The following is an 11,943-nucleotide window of genomic DNA, read 5'->3' on the forward strand; positions in this document are numbered from 1 at the left end:
TTTTAATTACATTAGCCCCTCGATAAAAAGGTTCACTACATTCGACAAAGTTCCCTGCATATAAGTGCAGGCATTGGAAGCCTACACGTGTGTGTGCGCGCATGTGTAACTCATGGGGGGATATTAAAGCAACTAGTGCTTGGCTAAGGCTGATTTAATGCCGTACAGTAATTGATTGTGCGGTTTAGCGCACTGACCTTAACATAGGCGATGAGGCGCGCCGCAGTAGAGGGCTCAGTATTAATCTTTTGTAATTTTACTTACTCGTGTTCAGGTGCATTGAGGTTGAAATGCAACAAGGAGAGAGGTAAGGGTTACTTTGCTTATAGTGGATTCGAAGTCTAAAAGATTATTACTATTTTATTATGTCTGTTACACTATTGCTTCCTCAGTTGTTAGTAACTAAAATGGCCTTACAGTTGGTCAAGTTGCTTTGTATTTAAAATGCAGTATTGTAGAAGCTTTGTCTGTTATTAATAGATCAATGCATTCTAACATCTTTCACTTCTTTGCAGAGTTCATGCAGTCGCCTTTATGGATAACAAAAATTAATTTATTGCAGCTGTGTTTCACACTGACACATTCCTGTCTCTACAGTGAAGAATGCATTCAAAGTAGGCGACGACGCAATTCAACAACTTTCAGAACCGCAAGGCTTTATCACGCTGACCTAATCATGCGCATCAAAACAGATAGTTCCTAAAGCTTTCATTTCATTTAGTTAGACCCAGCAGACAAAAAAGTGAGATCATGCACACACAAATCTCAGCTGCGCCAGCCTCATAGACAAAGGAAGTCGTGCGTTCAAGAATGCAAACCTGATAAAATCAACAGAATATTTGTTAGCCCTGCATGCTTTGGGATGTGGAACGGGTATTGATTTCAGAAAGCAGGCAATTCAAACGCGCGTGTACGACATATAGAGGTACTGAGGAACACCATTATAGGTTCGGGTGGCTCCAGAGTCTACGCGTTCAGCCCAACAGAACACTGGAAGCGAGGAATACTGTGCACCCTTTGTAGTTGGAGCTTCCCCGAGGTGCCCTGAGTCCTGACAACAATTAAGGAGGCTTGTCACAGCGAGTGTTCTTCGATTCTCGCACAAGGTGGCAGCCCTCAGCATAGACAACATATTCACACCGTAATGGATACCTCACCTGCTTCAACCAACACCCATTAATAAAAACAGTGCAAAGGACGGGACACGAGTGAAAACAGACATGGACTGGCGCTGACTGACGACTGAAGTTTAATGAAAGAAACAGACAAATAAAGAGAAATACAATGCATGTGGAAAACATGAATGACATCATGAAAAACGAAGATTGCTGTTTCGTGGTATCACCCAGGAGAGTCACACCACCTAAATAGTTACTCTTTAGCATGCAGAGCGATTGATGGCATGCTGACACAAGAGTCCCCAATTTTGTAGATAGTAAACGCCTCCGAAATTTCACGTGAGCGCTGGTCCGGGTATCTGCTCACTATCGCGGTTAGGTCGAGCTTCGGTGAGCATTTATGCTTGCCGCAATGTATTGCCAGATTGCTCCCCTGAAACTTCTTGAGCGAGTTTGCATGCTCGCGCAGGCGGTCATTATTACAACGCCCCGTCTGCCCTACGTACGACTTGTCGTAGGACAGAGGGACGTTGTACACAACACCTTCCCTGCATCCCGTGTAGGCATTTGTATGCCTAACCACACAGCGACCAAAACTTTGGCCACCGCTGTTCACCTTTCTGCAGAGCCGGGAAAGCTTGTTGGGGGCCGAGAACATCACTCTCACGCCACACTTGGGAAACACCATGCAGGTATGGAATGAGGGCCATTCCTTCCTTTTCTCTGTTCGGGTTCTTCTCCGGCCTACCCTCGCGGATTTCCTTTAGAAAAATTCCACAAAGGCTCTTGATTAGACAGTTTGGGAAGACCGGGAAGCGAGTACCTGAAAACGGCTGAGCCGGTAGCCGTGACCGCGTTTTCAATTGACATTAAGGATTTATTCTACTCCCTGCCACATCCGGAAATTGATTGATTGTGGGGTTTAACGCCTCAACGCAACGCAGGCGATGAGGCGCGCCGTAGTGGAGGGCTCCGGATTAATTTTGACCACCTGGGGATCTTTAACGTGCGCCGAAATCTCGTACACACGGGCGTTTTTGCTTTTCGCTTCCATCAGAAAAACGGCCGCCACGGCCGGGAATCGAACCCGCGACCTCGTGCTCAGCAGCGCAACGCCTTAGCCACTTAGCCACCGCGGCGGGTTCACATCCGGAAATACTCCAGGCCGTAAGCACCAGCACTGACCACTACGGATCTGTGAGGTTCCAGAACCATTGCAGCACAAGTGTTGGCCGATTGATGGAGCTACTTGCCTTCTACCTTGACTCCTCACTTGTGGAATTTTAAGGGAATCTGTATGCGCAGAAGTCCGGCGTTTGCATTGGATCCTGCCCGGCTCCGTTGCTGAGTGACCTTCTCCTGGCCCATTATGATAAGAAGCTGAATGGCGAGTTGCGTGCCACCCCAATCACCAAGGTTTTTAGGTACGTCGACGATTTCTTGGTCATGTACGAGTGTCCGGAAGGTGTGACGTCTGAGCCAAAGGTTGACCATATTTGCGGCATCTTCGAGTCGGCTTTGAGCGGGCTGGTATTAACGAGAGAACTTCCGGTCAACTCAGAGCTTCGTTTCTTGGACTTCAAGCCCCACCTTCACGCACAACACATCTGTTGGCAGTACTCCCCCCGTTCGCAGAAAAGCCTACTGCCATTCTCGTTGGCTCATTCAAAGGTGGTCAAGCGCGAAATTGCTCAAGGTGCTTTGCGGAATGCTCTCCAGAGAAATTGCCACCACCTTGTCCTAGAGAGCTTCAAAGAGCAAGAATCGCGACTGATGACGGCGGGCTTCCCGGACTGTCTAATCAAGAGCCTTTCTGGAATTTTTCTAAAGGAAATCCTCGAGGGTAGGCCGGAGAAGAACCCGAACAGAGAAAAGGAAGGAATGGCCATCATTCAATACCTGCATGGTGTTTCCCACAAGCTGGTGAACACGGGAAGAAAGTGTGGCGTAGGAGTGATGTTCTCGGCCCCCAACAAGCTTTCCCGGCTCTGCAGAAAGGTGAACAGCGGTGGCCAAAGTTTTGGTCGCTGTGTCATAGGCATACAAATGCCTACACGGGATGCAGGAAAGGTGTTGTGTACAACGTCCCTCTGTCCTGCGACACGTCGTACGTAGGGCAGACGAGGCGTTGTATTAGTGACCGCCTGCGCAAGCATGCAAACTCGCTCAAGAAGTTTCAGGGGAACAATCTGGTAATACATTGCGGGAAACATAAATGCTCACCGAAGCTCGACCGCACCTCGATAGTGAGCAGATACCCGGACCAACGCTCCCGTGAAATTTCGGAGGCGTCTACTATCTACAAAATGTCAGCATGCCATCAATCGCTCTGCATGCTAAAGAGATTAACTATTTAGGTGGTGTGACGGTCGTGGGTGATACCACGGAACAGCAATTTTAGTTTTTCATGATGTTGTCGTTCTTGTTTTCCACATGCATTGCATTTCCCTTTATATGTCTGTTTCTTTCATTAACCTTCAGTCGTCAGTCAGCGCCCGTCCCTGTCTGTTTTCACTCGTGTCCCGTCCTTTACGCTGTTATTATTAATGAATTCCTACGGACTCGCACAGCTTCCCACCCTCGTTCAACCAACACGTCGCCGCAGAACGCCATGCTTTCCGCATCGCGGTAAGCGAGGTCGTCCTCCCTCTGCGCTGACTGGAACGAGCCCGCCATCGGCAGCGTCGCTGTGCCGCAACTGCTTGCCTGCGGTGGCGGATCATGAGGACGGATCTCTAGAGGCTGCAGAAGCTTCCGCGGTCTCTTCGCGGGCTGCTTAATCAGGTGTCCGGATTCCTCTATCAGGTCGACAACTTGTTGAAGTAGCCGGTTCCTTTCACCGTACTCGTCCTCAATACCGGACCTGGTTTCAAAAGCGCACTTTGTAGAGAGCGGTTGCTAACTGCAGTTACCCACACGCTCAGCTAGAGCAGCAGATGTGATCATGCAACGTTTGCCTATAATAAGTACTTACTTTTGCAGGTTCCGCCGATCATTCTGTAGGAACTGGGCCGCGATAAGGTCGACTCGTTCCTTAATACTTCGCACTGTGTACGAGCGACAAAGGTCTTTGTTCAATTTCTGGAGGATCTCCGTCCACCATGCCTGGGTCCGTAAAAGGCTGAAAATTTCTAACTTCAAGCAGGATCGATGTCATCCGCGAGAGAAAACCGTGTGCGGCTAGCTGAATTGTTTGGTAGCGGCTGCGATGGTGGCGCGGGCAAGGTCGTACACGCGGAAGTTGGCATGCTCGAAGCGCTCGAAGTCAGGTTGAAGCGACTTTGACAGGCCTGGACAAGAGGTTCTTTTCTCCAACCTAGGACGTGCTGGTGTCAACCTCTGCGGATGCACACGAGAACCAAACTTCCGTTACAGTTAGATCTGAATGGATTGGCTACGTACGCCTCTGTGCAGGTCGAACGAAAGTGCCCGCTGGCCACCATGTTAGGTAACGAAGCGTGGGTCGGCGGGCCTCCCGGTGCAGGAACGAGCGCGTGCATGCGCAGTCGGGTCCCGCTACCCGTTAACCTTAGCGTAGCGGACGGAGCCGCTATGCTAAAACTCTCTAATATCTGCCGGGGTGATAAGCCTAAACATCCCTGGTGGAGCCAGCCGGCTGTCTCGAGCGCTTCGAAACCGCCGCCATGAGGCGCGCGCCTCCCCATTGGCGCAAATCGCCAGGCTCCTCCCACTGCCGCGCGCGACGCGCGTCAATTTCTAGCCAATACAGATGCTGCCGCGGGCGCGGAATCGTCGACGCGCGCGTCGAAAAAACGCGCCCGCAACGCCGACGCGCGCGAATCGCGCGAAAAGACGCTCTATGCGGTTCGGCCTTAACAGTCTCATGCAATCGACGCAGACTCACGTGTACTGATTCACGCAGTGTTGTGCAATCTCGCGGAGTGTCACGTGGGCTCCTTAGTCTCACAAGGACCAATATCCCCCAAAATGACGCCGTCTCGCAAGGGCTCACGCTCACACATTCTGACGCAGTCGTACAAGAGCCCAAGATCACAGTGTCGCGCAGGCTCACGGGGTCTCAGATCAAGACTCAAGTATTCGCAGGAAGGCTCAGACTCACCCAGTCTCACGTTCCCCTCCTCCCGCCCTCAACAGCAACCCCACAAAAATTTGTGGACTCGGAAAGGAGGCCAGGTGAATGAGGCCGCTAGCTGTGCGTGTCAATAAATAACTACCGATATTTTTTTTCAGCCGGGATCTACACACCAACCTTAGCGGCCTATCACGATGGCGAGCCATTTACAATATCCTCAACAAAAACAAAATGAATTCAAGAATCGGGACGTACGGTAGAGTTCGCAAGCGGCATCCCCGGGTTGTTTTTATTTTTGACGTGATTGCTTGTTTTCACTTTTTTTAGTTTCTTTTTCCGTTTTCTGTACTCTCGCCTGCTTTCCCTCACCGAAATTGAACCATTCGCACGGTAGTGGTGCCAGGTGAGACGTCGCAGGCAAAAGCTGCACCTCCGTTGGAATGGGCAACGTCAGTGTAGATTAAGACCGTGGCAACATGTAGCCGCCGGGACCGCAAGAGCAGCGCCCGTGTGGCGAGCAGTTCGTGCAGCTCCCATGTCTCGGTAGGAATTTCCCGTGCAGAATGGACTTCCGGGAGGCTGCGGGTTTTGTTAAAAATGCGAGATGGCGTCTGGAATGCCCCAATGTCCTCCGAATCTGGCGGCCAGCCGTCGTCCTAGAGGAGTGGACCGGGCGTGCGATAGCCGCTCGGCCAAATCCTGAAGAGCATTGAGTTAGTTGCAGCACGCCTTAAGATCTGCAACAAGTGTGCCTTGCGAAGGCTTGTGATGACGCGCACGTTCTTTTGAATGAGGTGGCTTAGACGAAGAGCTTGAGTCTTAAATCACCGACGAGTGCGCAAGGAATTTTGGACGGGGGAACAGACTGGAAAGCAACTGTGCTGACGCGGTCACGCTTTGTGGATGCCCCAGATGCGGTGGCGAAAACGGGAAAGATACACAACGCTCAATGATGGCAGCCAAGGGTTGCCAGGTGTCGGCGATGAAAGCCAGGCCGCCAAGGCTGCCACGCTTGCAGCCAGACGTTGTGGGCCACGAAGGCCACCTGCATGCTGCGATATTTGCGCGCAGGTAAGCACGCCACACGGGGTGATGCACTCGTGGACATAGGTCGGAAAAAAGGAAAGAACTCACTCAAACTCAATCACAATTTTTTTTCATTAACCCTGTACTCAATCAAACTCAGAATCTAAAAGCTCGCTGGTTGTCAAAATCACTCGTACTCACTTATCACATACTCATTTGAAATCATACTCACTTGTACTCAAACTCATTTGTCCTCACGAATATTCCTACTCCATCTGTACTCATGAGTACTCACTATGTAATCATGAGTACTCATCTGCACTCATGAGTACTCAATTTGTACTCATGAGTACTCAATCTGTATTCATGAGTACTGGGTTTGTGTCATTCACGCATACTCAACTCAATACTCAATACCCCAGGCACAATTAAGTGTCCACGTAGATTGACGTCCGTTCCGGATACCAGAAACTTCGTTACAGGGCGTTTGTCTCGATGAGGTTCGGCGAATATCAAATCGGCGTGTTGTTTAATGTGTGCCGTGGTATTCACCTCGTCAGACCTGAACTTGACAAAGTTTACGGCGCTGCGTTAGTCGCGTCGCTTCCGTCGCCGATCGTGTTCCTGTAGCTCGTTGCGTGCTTGAAGCATGTGGGAGCGTAAACGGCCGTTTTGTCGGCTGGCTGCGGTGCGCAGGGATGGCTTAGTTCGGTGCGTTGAGGAGGTTGCCTCGATTGAGGTGTGCGTTGCGTATGGTGCGGAAGCCGGTTGGCTTTTCGTTTAGCGTGAGGTGGCGTGGTGTGGTCGTAGGGTGAAGTGGCGGATCGGTCAAAATCGTTGCAGCTCCGTGCTCGCTTTCGCCGTGGTTGCTTCGAAAGTGAAACCGTTGTGGTGTGGAAACGGGCGTAGTTCGTCTCGTCCGTTCGGCCCACATTCCCCGGTGTCGTAGGCGTCACTTTATCGATAGGGTGTTGGATGCCTTCGTCTGGATCAGGCTCATTTGTTAGCGTTCTTGCCGTGTCCGTTCCGTCGCTCAAGCTCTCCTCTTTTACCCGTTGTTTCGAGAATGCTAAAATCGCTACCTCTCCCGTACACGCAGGCTTCGAAGGCGTTCCGTTCGTACCGACTCCGCTTGCTCGCGCTTGCGTCCTCTTGTATTAAATGGGTTTTGTCGTGTGTCTCGATCGGAGCGCTGGTGCGGGGGATGTACGTTCCTGCTCGGGCGTGCCGCAAGCGCTGGCCGTGTGGTTGCTCGTTTACGGACCTACCTGCCCGAGTGTAATGTCGTTCGTTCGCTGGACTCGGCTTGGAGCAGCGGGTGCCGAAGAGCTCGTGCGTTCCGGTGGGGTGTAACGGCGTGCGCTGGGTTATTTGTTGCTTGTGCCAAGGTTGATTTCTGCGGTTGTGACATTCGCTGGCCAAGTCCGGATAGCAGCACCAGGAGCGGAGGATGTCGCAAATAGCGCTTTCCTGCGTGTGTGCTGGCTTGGTCGCGTTCCGTGCGCTTTGCATCTCGTTCGCCGTGGTCCGCTCCAGCGGTCCAAGTTGGATGTCGTTCGTCACCTCTGGTGCGTTTCATGCACTGTGCGCGTCGGTTTTGCTGGAAAACTCCCCTAACCTTGGTGTGCGGTCATTCGCCGCGTATGGTGCGTTCCGTGCGCTGTGCGTCTAGCTCGTCGTGGCCTATCCATCAATCTGAATGCGATGTCGTTGGTTGCGCGGACCGGGGCCGGGTCAGCACGTCCGGAAAATGTACAGGAGAGTTTGTTGCTGGGCTAGTTGGTTGAGGTTGAGATGGTGCATATTAAGTTTAGAACAAAGCAGCTGAACATGGAAACAAAGGACTAAATATTAACAAAAACAGAGGGACAAGGCTGGACTAGCAACTGAACGTTTATTACAAAGGTCAAACATATATACGGGTTGTGAATACTTATCACATATGAAAATATACATAACTTGCTGCGTCACACATGTCCCTCCAAGGCCGAAAAACGATATCGCGCAAATGGGTCCTTGTCGCCCGATGAACTAAGTCTTGGCACATGCCTGCCTAAGGTACAGCTTTTCCTTTTCGGTCAGCTGTACTGACGGGCTGCTCACGCACGCGCTACCTCTTGCGTCTATCATAATGGCTTCCGTTATTTTTCTCGACAGCTTGTTTTTGTTTTGTTTTTTTCCTGTGATAGCAATACCAAACAGGTTTGCGCTGCATCCGCACCGTCGGCAATGCATACTCTGATTTCCTGAGGTGGCCGTCGCTTTCAATATTGCTGCGTGTTCTCTGGCCCTATCATTCATGCACCGGCTTGTCTGTCCCACGTATACTTTTCCACAGGGTCTCAGCGGTATGCTGTAAACAACGCCTCCGACGCACTCACAATGTATTTTCTCGTTATTCGTCTTGCATATGCGCTCGTCTGAGGCGTTGTTTACTTGGCGGCACATGGTGTATGCTTTCATAGGGACTGAGCACATCACCTTTACACCCTGTCTTGCCGCAATTTTGTTTATATTGTGGGACAGGCCGTGCACATACGGAACCACGGCGAACTTCTTTCTTTCTTCAGTGGTGTTCGTCGAGTCTTCTACCCTGCTCTGGCTATTTAGTCTTTGCAGAATGGACTCGCACACAGCTGTGATCAATTGGTCGGGGTATCCTGTCTGCCTTAATCGGGCCAATCGCTTGCCGAAGCTGACGCGCATCTGGTGGTGACAAGACCTTTGAACGGCTGACTTGAGGGCCGTGAAAACTAGGCCCCTCTTCACGTTCTTTGAATGGGCGGAATCGTACGGAAGAAACCCTTTGCTTGAGCGGGTGTCGTATTGCCAACAAACATGCCCAGGTCTGAATTCAAGCGTCGGCTCAAGAAACCTGATAGTGTCTCCATGTGGTAGTTTGTGCGTGAACACCAGCGACTTGCAACTGTCCTTGAAAGTGCGCAGCATACAGTCCTTGCAGTCATCTGATTGTTTCGATACGTTTGTACTGCAGAAGACTAAAAAGTCGTCCACGTACCTGAACAGCTCTAGAACCCTCTCATCGTCCAGGCTGTCTCGAACCTTCCGGTTGCATGCTGCCGAGGCTTCAGAACGTCGACAAAGTAGCGCAGATTCCAAATGTGGCAAGCAGAGCGAATAGCGAAGAATCTCCACGCATTATAAGCGAAGGAATGGATTACCTAATGCGCGAAAAGATCCAAGAGTGCCCGGAAAGGGGCTTCGGACCTACCATACGTGAACTACGAACTAAAGGACTTAAGCTGTGTACCTCGGACAAGGAAGGTGGCTTCGTGGTCTTTCACTCCAGCTTGTACCGAAGCAAAGCCAGCGCCGCTATTGCCGAGAACTTCAGAGCTGTGGAGGAGCGCAGAGTGAAAAAAGCAAAAGGGTCGGCGCTCTCGATACTTAGCAAAGCCAACCTGGAAGGCCTGGAAAATAAAGAGGCATAAATAGGAACAAGGCGCAGCCTCCGCGGGACATAGTTAAAATTTAGTACGCACACTGGGAAGATGAAAAGTTGAAGAAAAAAGTCCGCCGCTGTGTCGTTGCGCTGATACCTACAAGGCGGCCGCATTTCAAAATTGCAGGACTGCAACAAAACGACGTCGGCCACGCGCTGTTCTGACGGTTCAAAAAATTCTAGTAGAACTTTTTAAAATTAACCATACTTTATTCTATTTTATCCGCATTAAGAGTCGAGTGTTCTTTGCGATTTCACGCCTGTTATTGATCAAGACGACGTAATAACCGAAAATCTGTTTTTCTTTAACAGGTTTCTGTTCACTAACCTTCACAAAAAATTTCTGAGCGGCAACACGCATTGTATGCAAAGTATGCAAAGACTCTGTAAATTTACCAAATTGTTTACAGTGTACCTTCCCTAACATGTTGCACGCTTTTGCATAATAACCGTCCCCAGAAAATTAAATTTCTTCTTTTCAACGTTGTCGTGCGGCATTCACGCGAAGCTTGTGCACCCTGCCCTGTGGTTACGAGGTGAGCGCTCCTTCACGCTTCGTTTGTTTGTTGCGTCCTGCCAAGAACCCAACGTTTTTTTGTCGCAGGTATGAACTGCGGTCGCCGAGGAGCCAGCAGCCATCCCCGGTCCCTCTGCTCCGAGGTCGACCACTCCAGATGAAGCCGGGGAACAGAAGGAGCCGCGTCAAGCACGCCAGCTCTTAGCACCATCCAATAGTGTCAACGCGCCAGGCAGTGTTAAAGAGAAGCAGCAGGGCGGGGGCCGCTCCCACAGCACTGCGCGCCGGCACCCGATCGTTGAGGTTATGGTACTTTACGCTGTCAGAGCTCTTGGACAACCCCGTGGTTGTTCCCTTCACGCGATCAAGAAATACATCGGCGAGAACTACGATGTTGATGTGACTCGACTGTCCCTTTTAATCAGCAAGTTCATCACCAAAGCACTTAGTACGGGCGACCTTGATCATGTCACTGGAAAAGGACTCACTGGAAAGATCAATCTTGGGGATAGCCCTGAGGCGATAATACGAAGGGCACTCAATAGAGCGTCGAAAAGATCATGGCCGAAGCCGGCTTCTAAATGAAAACGTTACGAGGACAGCAATGAGTGCTTCAAAGGCAACGCTGAAGTTCAGAAGCAGCTAGAGCACCATGAATCCTCATGGAATAAGGATTGAACGACGAATTGATCGATGACACACGGCACAGCAAGAGGAGAACTGTGTTAGTGTGGGTTCCGAGGTGCCCTGCAGTAGTTCGACAAATAAAATAATGCTTGTTTTGAAACTGCCTTGGCTCGAGACCTGGTGTTCATACGTCCACGGGTTCCTTCGTAAAAGTAGCTCTTACCCTTCCAATATTTTTGCGTTAAACACGTAGAGTGTGCGCAATGGCAATTTCTAACGTGTATGAAACTTGTGGCACTCCTGCATGAAATGCTGCTTTGCGATTCCATCAGGTTTTGGATTTCAGGCTACGTTTTTCCGCAAACCATGTATGTTGGGCATACGAGCCAAGGGGTTCAAAAGCGCTGTTGCCTTTTTCGTCAGCGCAATCAAAAACTATAGTAAAAAGGGGCACTGCAAAACTCCGTTTTAAAAATGTTCTCGCTAAGTCTTGTAGTTACAATGCTGAGGCGAGCTTCAGAGCGCAGGCGACGAGTTCTTAAAATTTGGGCCACCTAGGCACGTGCTTTTCTCGGATGCGGAAGGTATTTTTAAAGCCAAAACAAAAGCTGTGGGGATCATATTTGCAAAACCAGGAACAAATACTAAAGAGAAAAATGACAGTTATCCCGTATATTCATGCCGTTTCACATAACTTAATGGGCATAGGTGGCAGAGCAGGCATTGAAGTTTGTTTTTCTTCCCCAAAGAAGCTGTCTGCCCTCTGCAGCATGAACCATGGTTCTAAGAAGGGTAAATATTTGTGTCAGATAAAACCCTGCAAGCCCTTCGTGGATTGCATGGAAGGCGTAGTGTACGACCTGCCCTTAATTTGTAGAAAGAGGCAAATCGGGGAAGCAGTAGGTTGCACCGTAGAACCTGCTGGTGTAGATGTTGTGCACCACGTTACAGCGAAGATACGAATATTATCGCTAGATTCTGCTCCCGCACAAATAAAACCGACTTTATTTGTAAGGCAAGGAAAGCTCGCATAACGACGACAGCCCTGAATTTTCCAGACCGGGAAGAAAGCAAAATCTTTGTAAACGAGCATATGACACCCGACAACAAACGCCTGTTCCCACAAGCACCGGGACTA

This window comes from Haemaphysalis longicornis, unplaced genomic scaffold, assembly GCF_048455015.1.
Source record: "Haemaphysalis longicornis isolate Haplotype H1 unplaced genomic scaffold, Haemaphysalis longicornis Haplotype H1 scaffold_1, whole genome shotgun sequence".
In the NCBI taxonomy this organism is placed as follows: domain Eukaryota; kingdom Metazoa; phylum Arthropoda; class Arachnida; order Ixodida; family Ixodidae; genus Haemaphysalis; species Haemaphysalis longicornis.